This window comes from Macrobrachium nipponense, chromosome 41 (genome assembly GCF_015104395.2).
Source record: "Macrobrachium nipponense isolate FS-2020 chromosome 41, ASM1510439v2, whole genome shotgun sequence".
Classification (NCBI taxonomy): Eukaryota; Metazoa; Arthropoda; class Malacostraca; order Decapoda; family Palaemonidae; genus Macrobrachium; species Macrobrachium nipponense.
In genome coordinates this window covers 6,354,507-6,369,246 of record NC_061102.1, presented here as the reverse complement: position 1 = coordinate 6,369,246, position 14,740 = coordinate 6,354,507, and the positions used below count along the sequence as shown (strand labels likewise).

General features: G+C 34.9%; 1 long non-coding RNA gene across 1 annotated transcript in view; it reads left to right on the top strand.

Moving 5' to 3' along the window:
* LOC135212476 (uncharacterized) overlaps positions 1-14,740 on the top strand; it is a 58,165-nt gene that overhangs the window by 14,827 nt on the left and 28,598 nt on the right. The window contains exon 2 of the long non-coding RNA XR_010313911.1: positions 5,280-5,446. This is a non-coding gene — a long non-coding RNA (uncharacterized LOC135212476). The remainder of the gene's footprint in view (positions 1-5,279; positions 5,447-14,740) is intronic.

Here is a 14,740-nt window from a genome sequence, read left to right as displayed (position 1 = left end):
ATATATATATATATATTGTGCGTATATTATATATATATAAAAACATATAAACATATATCTACATACATATACATACATACGTATGTGTATGTATGCGTGTATATACACGCATATGCATACACTGCACGGCATACGTCCGCATACAGAACAAAGACATCCTTCCAAGAGTTCATTTTTCGCCAACGAGAAAAACGCGGGTCAGAGAGAGAGAGAGAGAGAGTAAACGTCGATAATGACAAGGGTCATTAGCGTTTTTATGGAGCCTGTTTTATGTTGCAAACGACGAGTGACAGTTCCAGCAGTCCTCTTGTGACCGTTAAATATACAGTCATTTGCATAAATGTTAAAAAAGAAAAAAAAAATTAAATGCTTTCGTAAGAGTTTGTGTGTGTATGTGTATGCAGACGTATTCAGTGTATATGTATATGTATATATATATATATATATATATATATATATATATATTATATATATATATATATATATATTACACATGCGAGTGTTTTTGAGTATCCATTTCACAGTTTAATACTATTACTAAGTGCTTAAGAATATTAGTATAATAATAATAATAATTGCATCTCCCCCCATAAAATCTGTTGTTCTCTAAAACTCAGTCTTTTATATATATATATATATATTAATATATATATATATATATTACCACTATATATATCTTTTATATATATAATATATATATATATTATATATATATATATATATATGTATATAATTTATATATATATATTATAATATATATAGATTATTAATATATATAATATATATATAATATATATATATTTATTTTAAACTTATATAATATAATATTATATATTTTATACATATATATATTGTGGTAAATTCCCTAAAAGGTGCCTTCAGTACAATCGTGTGGGAATTCTTCACTTTATAGGGCGGTCACCCTATCAAAACATATTATAAAAAGTAAAATTACAGTCAGGAAATAGCCTATTTGTGTAAAAACTTACAATTTCAGTAGAAATACGTTTTCTTAGAGCTTAGGATAAGAGAATGACCTATTTGCCAGATGTAACATTTCTCAGTTTCCCTACACACTTTTATTCTGAGCGATGGACAGACATAAAGACACTTACTTATGACACAAGAAATCGATTTATTTTTCTAATATCTTCATCTCTTCTTTGTGACAAATGCCCGTCTGGGTTATAGGAGAGTTCCACTAACTAGCAAATAAGGGGGAGGGGTTGGATGGGAGGGGGTTAGGATGAAACCCCATCAGAAACCATCTTCGGGGTCCCCACTATTACCTTGCCAAGTTTCATGCCCATCAGACCGGATTGAATGACAGACGGACGGACAGACATAACGCCCATTATAGTAAGATAGTATCTTGCTGGGCAATGAACACTTCGGATTCTGTAGGACCTGTCTCGGACTCTGTGGACAGAAACGCACAGACAGACAGACAGACAGGTGCGTTATTCTTCTGCTGCTAATGTCTGTGGCGTTTGTCTCGTCAATTATATTTATATAAACCTGTAATGAATTCAGTAGCAGCGTCACCTATGCTGGTCACTGGGTAATTATTTTCATAGTCTCTCTGAGTCTCTCTCTAATAGTTGAGATAGAATGAGATTCAGGTTCTCTCTCTCTCTCTCTCTCTCTCTCTCTCTCTCTCTCTCTCTCTCATCTCTCTCTCTCTCTCTCTCTCTATATCTATATATATATATATATATATATATATATATATATATATATATATATATATATATATATATATATATATAGTGTGTGTGTGTGTGTGTGAGAGAGAGAGAGAGAGAGAGAAGAGAGAGAGAGAGAGAGAGGTGATAATCGACTATTGCCCCATTTCCCGAAAAATCCATTGTGGTACCTGCTGACCTGCGCAAGGTGAATTACGGTACCTACCTACCTGCCTGGTGGTAGTAAGTAGTTCGTCCACAACATCTCCCGAGCGAAATCAACCAACTTAATATATATAAAATCTAATAAAAATGATCCCATAAGCATAGAGCTGCTTTAGTGCCACCAACGTTCGTTTATAAAGATCTTATAAGGACGGGAAATCGAGATCAAGCCAGATCAAGATTAAGAAGGCCATCTGGTAACCGCCATATTGATTGACTCGAGTTCATGATGACATTCTCCAGCGTCATCTTATTATAGCAAAAGATGAGGGGCGCTTGTGCATTAGAGAGAGAGAGGGAGGATATTATGTACGTGACTTCATTTTCCTTTTCCTTAATAGCTCTGGGTTGAAACTCAGGACCAACAGCGCAGGCGCAGTGGCCACCTTCGTCGTGGTCTTTGCAAACCAACCTTACGTTCCCTCAAAAGAAGCCTCATCATTCAGTTCCCCGTTTCTCATCTATTCTCTCTTTCTCTCTTTCGTTTTCACCAGTCGAGATAATCCTCTCTCTCTCTCTCTCTCTCTCTCTCTCTCTCTCTCTCTCTCTCTCTCTCTCTCTCTCTCTCAAATTGTGCCTCCGAGAATGGCGATGGTCGAAATGATAAGTTTTCAAACCATTTATAATAATAATCATAAATGAATGGTTCGTAATTTTATTTCGCTGTTAGACGGTCACCCAGGAACCTTTCGACAAATGCGGTATATATTCCGATTAATAATAATAATAATAATAATAATAATAATAATAATAATAATAATAATATGTTTTGGTAGAAGACTCTCTTTTTAGACTTATTCTGTTAAATAAAATGGCAGAATTCAGATGAGTTGATTTTATATATTAATATAGTGTAATAATGATATTTACATATTATTCTGAAGGAGTTACTCCAGATCACCCTATCAGAGAAACGTACCACCTCGGTGGCCGCGAGTTCGATTCTCGGGCATTCCATTGAGGCGTTTGAGATGTGTATTTCTGGTGATAGAAATTCACTCTCGACGTGGTTCGGAAGTCGCGTAAAGCCGTTGGTCCTGTTGCTGAATAACCGCTGGTTCCATGCAACGTCAAAACGCCATACAAACAAACAAACAAACCCTACCAGAAACTCAGACACACAGTTGCGAACTAACGAAGACTTCGGCAGAACACCTTCTTGGCATCTTGCAATTAATCTCTCCTTTTGCAGTGACCAGCAACATCCCCTCTCCAAACCCCCTCACCTCCCTCTCCCCCACTTTCCCCCTCTGTGTTCAATCAATTTCGTATTTACCCTCGTCTTCATCTCGGCAAATGGCGCCTTCCTCAGCTGTGAGCTAATCTCGCATTTACCCTTAATTTAAAATCTCAGTAACTTGACTTTTTCCTCAGTTCTCGATTAGTCTGTTGGAATGAAGCTGCTATAGCCCTTGTTTTTTTTCTTTTTATCCTGGTTGCCACCCACCATAGGCATCTAACTATCTGGTTCATAATGTAATGCATAATTCAGCAAAGGACTGTGCCCAAATTTAGGTCGGTTTGGTCCGTCCAAGTCTGAACCCAGTTCTACTTGTTTGTGAGACAAGCACTGTAACCACTAGGTTACCAATATATCTTTACTAATGGATATAAATAAGATTATTTTTAAAACTTTAAAAAAATTATAAAATGAGAAATAATAGTTATCTAGAAGTCACCTTAACAGGAATCCATCACTCAAAACAGACAATAAGTTACGTTAAGACAAATCACATTACTAATATATTATATATATATTATATATATATATATATATATATATATATATATATATATATATACACACACACACACACACACACACACACACACATATATATTATATATATATATATATATATATATCTATCTATATATTATATATTATAATATATATAGATATAATATAATATTACAAAACGTTTATTTATTTCGGATCCTCCATTGAAGGAGTGTTTCAATTTTATAACTACTCTCACATAACCATAATAACTGCATAGACAGCAAAATTGAAAACACCAAACCCAAGTAAATCTGAGAGAGAGAGAGAGAGAGAAGAAATTCCATCACGTCTTCCCCCCTCCCCCCCAGCGGGGGGCGTCAAACCCCTTTGATTCATGCCAGGCAGGGATAAATGGCTCGGTTTTCAGCATGCGTCAGGAGAAGCAGTTCACTATTAATAACTTCCTGAGCGTCTTCGGTGTCAGGAGGCGTTCCCCTACAAATGGACTGAGGAGTTCTGGAACTTCTTAACGTGATGAGAGAAGTTCTCTCCCTTCATCCACGAGATGGAGGCACAAATGTCACTCCTGGGTCGTCAGGATGATCGTACGTCATTTTAGAGTGACGTTAAACTCTACGAAAGATATTCGTTTTGTTTCTTCAAATATTGCATTGAAGTTGGTGAACCACAAAAGATACACATTTTGTTTCTTCAAATATTTCACTGAACTTTGTGAACTACAAAAGATACGCATTTTGTTTCTTCAAATATTTCACTGAAGTTGGTGAACCACAAATGATACGCATTTTGTTTCTTCAAATATTGCACTGAACTTGGTGAACTACAAACGATATACATTTCGTTTTAACAAATATTACACTAAAAAAAGATGAACCGTGAGCTAAAATTCTTAACCATTAGCTAACCAACCACTAATTACTATAATACACAATATATTACGTGGCAATTAAAAGAGTAGACATTTTCATGCATAAAAGGCACAAATAGGACCAAAATAGAGCCATTTTGTATAGTAAGGCTTTTTTTTTTTTTTTTTTTTTTGCAAAACTCCATATTTTCTGTTATGGTCCTCATTAATTACTCTACAAATGCCAGTACTTTACCTCAGCATCACAGAAGACAAATGAAGAACTTTTGGTTGTAGATTCGAGTACATTTCATTACCACCGTTATTTTTCTTTGCATGTGTATATAGGAGAGAGAGAGAGAGAGAGAGAGAGTTCCAAAATTGGTCTTTCTACATTCTACAAGACATTATGATTCGTAATAAAAAGTTCCTCACAATGTTCTCTCTCTCTCTCTCTCTCTCTCTCTCTCTCTCTCCATCGCAATGTCAATAGGGGTGATTAAAACCACGACCAACGCCCCCCCCCATACCCACAACTCCCCAGGTAAACCCTCCTTACGCCCTGGGGAGGCTATAGAGCTTCACCTAGAGGCCACTTGGAGTCATAAATATGTTTTCTTAGCTACTGTCAATACGTCTCAAATGGCCTCAACCCCCTTCCCATCCCCTCCCCCCTTACCCTGACCCTCAAGCACCCCCCCAGCCCCCCCCCCCCCCCCCCCCCCCCCCCCCCCCCACACCACCAGCTCCGTCCTCATTCTCGCCAACTGCCTTCCAGGTATGGCTGTGACGTCACGGGAATGGAATCCGTGACCGAGTGGTTGAACAGCTTAATCAGCAACGAAGACGTTCTTCCAGAGAGATGTTCCAGATATCTTCCAGAAAGTAGAGATTCTGGAATGATGATTTCCTTCTCAAGTCTTCGAAATATGGGAATATGACTCGGTAATGCATAATTATTATTTTCGTTTTGTTTTTTGTGTTCAGTCAATTGACCACAGTATTATGATTACAGATATATGTGTGTTCAAATACATAAAATAAAATTCGCTTGGGTTATGTTAAAGATTTATGGCGTGCCATGCTTATTATTAGCAAATGCTAACTTTTATATGTAATTTCTGCATATCTTCTGAATAATAATAATAAAATAATAATAATAATAATAATAATAATAATAATAATATAATAATAATTTAATAAATTTTTTTAATATAATAAGAATATAATAATAATAATAATAATAATAATATAATAATAATAGATAATAATAATAATAATTTTTAATTAATGAATAATAATAATAATAAACAGCTAAAACAAATCGAGAACAATATTATTATTCTTGGGACCTGAAAACTAATGTTTTCACTTGTGATGAAAAGGCTACAATCCCTCTGTGATATTTTGAAACCGGTCACTCTTTCAGTGACCAACACTTTCAATAAGTTCCTGTCTGTGTCTTCAAAAGTTGAAGAATTAGTTCAAGATCAGAGCAATGAAATAAATCAAGGAAAAAGCAAAATGATTTAGAACAGCAGAAACAATTATAGTAGTTTGTTGTGTTTGTTGTTGTTGTTATTGTTGTTTTAGATTTAGCTGGCCTTATGCCAGCACGGGTTCTCTTGCTCTTCAGTGTCTGCATTGCTAAACTCTTAGGACAAAGCCACTCCGGTTTCGACTGAGTTCAACAACACTTTCATTATTATTATTATTATTATTTGGTAGAAGACCCTCTTTTAGGCAAATACTGTTAAAAAGAATGGCAGAATTAAGCGAGTTGATTTTATATATTGTTTTTTCTAGTTTCCTTAAAATTCGCTTCTCTGGCTCAGAGATGTTTCTGAGTAACTGGCTAATATTCATATTGAAATTTTCAAAAAATTATAAAGGCTGAAGGTAATCTTTTATTAGAACAGGATGTCAGGTCCAGGTCAAGCAGGGGTCGTCGTCAGTGCCGGTATTATTCCGTAGGCGTAGTTCAGTTCGGGGGCCGGGGTCGTCTTTGGTTTAATGGCTGGTATTGGTGCTGGTATAGCACTAATACCAGCCCTTAAAGCCCCCGAACTGAACTACGCCCACGGAATAATACCGGCACTGACGACGACCCCTGCTTGACCTGGACCTGATATCCTGTTCCAATAAAAGATTACCTTCAGCATTTATCATTTTTGAAAATTTCAATATGAATATTGGCCAGTTACTCAGAAACATCGCTGAGCCAGAGAAGCGAATTGTAAGGAAAATATAAAAAACAAAATATAAAATCAACTCCCTTAATTCTGACATTCTTTTTAACAGTATTATTATTATTATTATTATTGTTATTATTATTATTATTATTATTATTATTATTATTATTATTATTATTATTATTATTATTATTATTATTATTATTGCACCGTAGCAGTCTCAATTACGAGGGCACAAGTAATCTTTAAGGTTCACAGTAGTATACTGATGGAAGCAGTAGTAAATTTATATATATATATATATATATGTGTGTGTGTGTGTGTGTGTGTGTGTGTGTGTTTGTGTGTGTGTGTGTGTGTGTGTGTGTAAAAGCTTTCGAACCCTACCCTGGGTTCATCTTCAGTCGAAGATGAACCCAGGGTAGGGTTCAAAAGCTTTTAAACAATTTTATAAAAATTTTACTACTGCTTCCATCAGTATATTATTTTGGACCTTAAAGAACATTATTATTATTATTATTATTATTATTATTATTATTATTATTATTATTATTATTATTATTATTATTATATTGTATGCTGGAAGTAAACCCCTCTTTTAAACATGTTTTATTAAAAGTGATTGCTGCCTCAGCTGCATTAATTTTATAAAGGTTCTTCTCTATTTTCTAATTATTGTTTTCTCATTATTATTATTATATTATTATTATTATTATTGTATGCTGGAAGTAAACCCTCTTTTAAACATGTTTTATTAAAAGTGATTGCTGCCTCAGTTGCATTAATTTTATAAAGTTTGGTTCTTCTTTCTCTTATTTCTCATTATTTGTTGTTCTCATTATTATTATTATTATTATTATTATTATATTATTATTATTATTATTATTATTATTATTATTATTATTACAGAAGATGAACCCTATTCATATGGAACAAGCCCACAGGGTCCACTGACTTGAAATTTCATTCTTCCTAAGTACATGGTGTACATTAGGATAAGTAGATAAAAATTTATGAAATATACCAGTTTAAATATTCTCGAATATATCAAATTGGTAAATGGATGGAAAGCTTTTGACAAAGGATCACGTATTCCGAGAATCAGGTATATGAGAATCCACTGAATTCAACCAATTATTTAGTAGATGATGCTGATTAGAGAAAAAATAATAAACATCTTATTTGTTGTTGGTGATTTTTGTTGTTCTTGTTGGGAGTGGAGGAAAGGAAAGCCCTATGGAAAAGCCTAAAAAGTCTGAAAAATGTGATTCGCGTTGAGTTAAAGATTCAGGAATTTTAGGATAGGATGTTTATGATTTTTTTTATTAGAATCAAAATGTAAAAAAAAATAAATAATATCCATGTTAAACAGTACAGAACAAGTATTTCTAATAAAATATAGCTTATCTACTTTAATTTTCGTTGGTGAGACAACGCGCTATCTGACTGCAGATTTTGGTTTTAGGCCTAGGATGTGTTTTTGATATAGAGTTTTCATAGATCGTCTTATATTTGTTCTTGATTTGAATAAGTATGAACGTGTGACGTGTGACTACGTCATAATAAGTAATATTTTGTCTTGTAATGTATGTGTCGTCTATAAGAAGTATTTGGATACGTATACAAAACGGAAAATGTCAGGAAATTCAGTTCAGGTAGACTGGCTTTGAGGACTCTTGGCCAGACCTTTTTAAAGCCTCTGAAGACTCATAGATTTTGTTTTACATTTGTGCCAGTCTATTTTCCTGTATAAATAAAAAAAACCGTTACACGTTTCCTTAGCCCTGCAAGACTGCAAGTACTCGACATGCACACAACTTTGTACAACCAGATATCAGCCACAGAAGCAATATAAACAAAATTCAAACCTTTTCATTTGCGCTGTATCAGCCATCAATACTCACCTTTGCAACTATAGTAGATTCACATCACCCGTGCATCTGATGTCTAGGCTTCTCCCTTACGACGCTCCTGATTGGCTGTCAACAAGCCAATTACAGGGTTGCCGTTTTGAGGAATTTCGTCTATTAGTGTGGCTTTCTGGTGATATCTGGCAACCCTCCGTGGTTTTTCCGACCACAGGCCACGGCACTGAAGAAAAAAATTCTTCACTTTGCCTTTTTATGTTTTATTATGAAAATAAAGATATAAAACATATCTTGCTTATTTATACAAATGAATTTTATTGAAATCCTTTATTTTTCTTCGTCAAAAATACTTTATATTAAGCTAGTGACATGTAATTTTCTAACATCACGGAAAATAATTCTACATCGGAAAATACGCATTCTAATCATTAAATCATAAATAAAGTAAAAAAAATCAGATGAACTGCCTATGGTAACACTGCTGAAAGCCAATGTTGTGAAGAAAAAACGGCATTACTGGGGCTGGAAACTCTCAGTCTCTCTCGAGAGTTCACATAGGCAGGATGTATGTTCCACCTCTCCTGAGGGATACGTCTTTCAAAAGTATCCATCAGGAGATGTGGAACATACATCCTGCTTATGTGAATTCTCGAGAGAGACTGAGAGTTTCCAGCCTTGTAATTGGCTTATCAACAGCCAATCAGGAGCTCCGTAATGGACTGGCCTAGACATCAGATGAATCTACTATATAGTATAATCTACTTGTAAGATGAAATGATAAAAATACTTCGTTATTTCCAATATCATTGGCTAAAACACGATAATTTTTGTACTTGTTCGATCTAGAATTTTACTTATCAAACAGATATGATAAGCAGGCATTTCCGACAATCTTACTCCCAATAGCAATAATTTTAAAGTTTTTTTTTTCTCAATCAGCGTCAATCAGGTTTAATAGCATGAAGGAAATGGGCTGAGAGAGAGAGAGAGAGAGAGACGCTATTCCGTTAATGATGTAAAGTATAGTGTTATAAGTAATAACTAAGTTTCCCAAGCTAACGGTAAAGTTCAATAAGTAATTTGATTATGAAACTTAAGACACTCAGTTCGTCTAAATTCCTCAGTCACTGAGGTAAATTGTCCAAAAATAAAAGTGTTTAGAGTAAATAAAAAAATGCAGAATTTACTCTTAGCATCTCTTCATTCTTCTTGATTCTTTCAATATTTGTCATCTATCAATCCGCATAAGAATTCTCAAACGCCAAGCAAATACAGAACTCACACGATTTCTCGGAAACAGTAAACTTTTTGTTGAGTAACATAAATTAGCGCTGAACTACACGTTACATTAGATATTTAAATTTAACATTTTAGATAAAAGTTATTATCAACTAAGATTGAGTACATTAAAAGCTGGGATATTAGCGTCTACCTGAGAGTGAGAAACAAAATCAATTCACATAGATACTCTGGCGCAGTCATGCACGGTCATCCCGATATTATAAAAATATAATAATATTTCTTCGACCGCAGCAATTCTCATTGTTATCATCATCATCAACATCACCGGTAGCCGTCATCGTCACCGGAGAGAGAGAGAGAGATGAGAGAGAGAGAGAGAGAGAGAGAGAGAGAGAGAGAGAGAGAGAGAATGGAGCTTGACGAGTGTGACCGACAGCACTCGAGTAGGTTGAGTAACTGATGGAGGGAAGGGTTGGGGGAGGGGAGAATGCTACGGGCATCGTATGGGAAGAGTGAGGGAGGGAGGGGGTGGGGGAGGGGGGAGGAGGAAGTAGAAGAATAAGAGGATCATGTACGATCCTACCCATCCCAAAACCCAGGTCCCTACAGACGAGCCACTATCTCACTCCCTCCCCAGTCCGGGTACCGATGGCATACCCTTCTGGCTATAGACAGCGAATGCCAACCGACACTCTTCAAACCCCCTTCTAATGGACGGGGCATCGTATGCCCCATCACGTCAGAATCCTTTCAAGTTTCCTACCACTAGACGCATAGAGAAGATGTGCCATACGTAAGCGCTGAATCCCCACAAACTAACTAACCATTGGACAAAACAGAGGATAAACTATAAGCAGTCGAGCTCATGCCAAAGCCAGTGCATCGATTCGGACGAAGTGTCTGGGAGGGGGAGGGGGTTCTTGTCTGTAATATGGCAAGATGGCCAGGCTGGGGGAGATGGCAGGATGTTGGGGGAGGGGGTCATCAGAACGATGTAGAGAGAGAGAGAGAAGAGATAGATAATATTATATATATATATAATTCACAACATTTATATAAGTGAATTCGCATGTTATACGTGATAGTGTGAATTGTATAAAATGATATAAAATATTATAGTACTAAGAATTTTTCTCACCTTGTTGAACTTGACATCGTAACTCAAAACTTAAAACAAATAAACAAAATGCAAAGAATTCAGATTTAAAAGTTTGATGCAGCTATTTGCACCAGTCATCGCCATATGATATTGCTAAGATAATTAGTATTAAAATCATAATATGGAATATTATAGAATACTAAATGGTACTATATTTTTTTTATCAGTATCTGGAGTCAGTTGTCACCTAACCTCATGCATAATACTTTTCCAGATATATACTTAAGTTATAATTATATTAAAACTATGACAAACGTAGCCTTTTTAAACTTATTTCGGTTCCTCTCAGTACTAATTGCTTGTGATTTGTCATTTCATTTGATATATTTGGGTTTAGAAACCCTCTTCCCAACTGTACACACACACACACACACACACACACACACACACACACACATATATATATATATATATATATATATATATATATTGCTGTAATGTAAAAGCTTTCAGTGGAATAGTAGGCCCATAAAGACAAATTATCATTAAAAAATATCCACATAGTTTTAAGCTATAACCTCAATGCTTGAGGATGTGAGAAGGAGGCAACATTAGGAAGGATTTTATGAGATGTTCAGCTTATAAATCCTAATACTATTAGGAAATTTAAGATGAGGACTGATATGACTCACATTTACTGTAGCCTGTCTAGGGTGTCAGTGGGTTGATGGACTGAAGAAATGCATTTTGAATGCATACTACAAAATAGTATCATCTATGTAATTTTTATACGTTCGCATACCAGATAGATTCATATTATTGGTCTAATTAATAATGAAAGCTTCCAGATTCCTTCTCTACTGTAGCCAGTGGAAAATTGTCAATTATCTCTGGCAGATTAATTGTTTGGCTAGAAGTACCATAGGCCTACAGTTAAACTTGATCGTGTGCGACTTATGTGATCATCAACTACATCACCTTGCCTGCATTTTTTTCCTTTTTGTTAGGGTTCCTTTTTAAATATACATAGTGCACTTCTGGATGGATTTCACAAGCTGAATGTTATGTGTAGTAGGCAGGCTACAGGTTAGCTTAAGATAGAAACCATGTGGAATATCTTGAAAATATTGAAGTATAGGAATTTATATATATATATATATATATATATATATATATATATATGTATATATATAGATATATATACTATATATATATATATATATATATATATATATATATATATATATATATATATATATCAAAATGCTAGACCCGAAAGTGTCCATTACGTCACAATATTACGAGCTTTGCCAAATACATCATTCTAGTGGGAAAAAATGTACTGAGGAAATGGAACGTACTCTATGACTATGCAGAATAAAATTAGTCTGCACTAAGCACCGAATTATGTTGTAGGCTTCCGCATCATTCATTTCATTCCTTAATTGTCAATAAATTAATCGCAGTATAAAATAAATCCAGGATTTTTCTCTAAAGGCCTTCAAAACAATTTACTTATAATTAGGCTAAACATTTTTCTTAGCTGGATTCATTTGACACATATCAATTCAAAAGCAGAGTAATAATAACTTTTATAATGCCTGTGATAAATTCAGGTAAAATATCCTAAGAAAATAACCGTTTTTTCAAATAATGAAGAACTTATTTTTATACATTGGTGAAGCTGTAAGGTCCTTGACCTGGGCTGGGTTATTGCGACCAATTCCAAAGGAGATCAGGCCGCCAGGCGACCAAGAAGTTTTATTATTACAGTTATATAAATGGTGCACTTTTTCGTCCGTGGTCGCATCTCAAACATCACGGTAAATATAAATTTACCACATTATAGGCGATGGATGACAGAATATGTATGTTATACCCTTTATTACGTTAAGTGTCTTAAAAGGTAAAATTCGTTGGGTGGGCACAGTAGGCCGTGTTCTTTGACTCACGTGGCATGTTAATAGGCCTAGATTACTTGGCTTTAAAGCCTGGATACGATGCTTTTATGTCAGATATAGTGTTTTTCCAGTGATATTGGTATTAATATTCTCTGAAAAAATATCTTCTTACCGTTTAGGGGGCACCTCATGGCCTCAATAAATGTGGGCTACGCGTATGGCTAACAGATCATCATAGGCCTATGCTGCATTTCCTTCAATCTTTAGGCTCTCGAATTTTCCGTCTAGTGATAATGTTGCTATTGATATTTTACAGATGCATGGTTTATGGATTCATATGAGTGTGCACCCATAGGGGACAAGGTAGTAGTAACCAAGATTTGATTGAGTAGCCTTCTGCATAGGCCTAGGGAAGAGATTTGGTCAGTTGTTCACAAATGTTTGATAATAAGCTATCAGGCTACCCGACTTTTATGTTGTAAATTGTGGTAATGTTCTGACAATGTCGATTTTTTTAGGCCTAATAAAAGACTCGCAACTTGCATGATAGGCCTTATACCTAGGAAGAAATCATTTGGGGTTTATGCATAACTACTTTCATGTCAAACCATTTTTTTTTATCATTTTAACATTTCTTATAAATATTATCACTCAGATTTTGTGATATTGTAAACTTTAAAGGTAAATCTCCATTGGCTGGCTAGATAGGCCTCATCCATTAGCTGTAAAAATTTTAGAAACTAGAATAGGTTAGGCCCATGGACACCTGAATACTACCTCTGTTTCATCTTAGGGGTAGGGGTAGTACCAAGAGTGTAGAGGTAAATGTCAAAAATTAATTTTTAGAATACGTCTCTTACTGATAAATGCGTATTGGTTTTGATAATGCCAAGAGCAAAGAACAATTTATTGACTAAATGTTGTAGGGCATATAGGCCTACGCAATGTGATATTTGATGAAACCAAGGATTTTCTCCTGAATGACCTATTGCCTAACCTATGTAGCCTATGGCCAGGAATATTTTACCCTCAAGATACATACTCGGCTAATTAGCATCCATGATTATAAATACTACTATTAAGGCAGTCCCCAGTTTACAGTGGGGGTTCTGTTCCCAGTGGCACCATAACCCAAAAAACGCCATAAACCGGAACATCATAACAATAATGAGAATAATTGGTGAGCATAAAGTTGGAATGCTGTAACCTGGGGACTCGATGTATTTATACAGTACGTATGTTTTTATTTTTTTCTTAAAATGTGTCAGATGCCTTTTTATATTTGAAGCAAGTATTTGATTATGAAATGTGTCCGTATGTTGTTGGCCAGTAGAATCTATTGGCTGATGGAATGTATAAGTTTCTCGTATCTTTTATGAATGCAGTGGGTCTAGTCTCCTTCTCATTGAATGTTTAATTGCCATCAGTTTAGATCTTGATTTTGAGAAGATGTAGGGGTAAAGATGCCTGCAGCTTTCATGACAATTGTAGTGAATATATTTTTTATATTTTATCGTTCATACACTGAAAGGGAGGAATTTTATCTGGTTGGCAGTTCGTGTAGTTTCACTCAGCTGCATAGTGTAGAGTATGCGTGTGGTTGTGCTGGTTTGCAATGCTAATGTACCAATACAACAGATATTTTAGTTGACCTTAGAAAGTCTTTGATGGATTTTAGAGAAGCATACATAATTATTTGTCATCATGTACTCAGAAAACTCATTCTGTATTCAGTTAGTGCATAATGAGCAGTGTGTGCAGTGTCATTTATACTTCCTATTTGAACTGAGAACTTTAAAATTCTGCACCATTAGCTTAAGTTCTGGAAAACTGCTCGATTTTGCAGAAAGGCTTTAAAATTATGGTTATTTAGCTTATTATATTATAAATATTACATAATATTGTTATTGTCTCCAAAATGTGATTTAATCACTGAA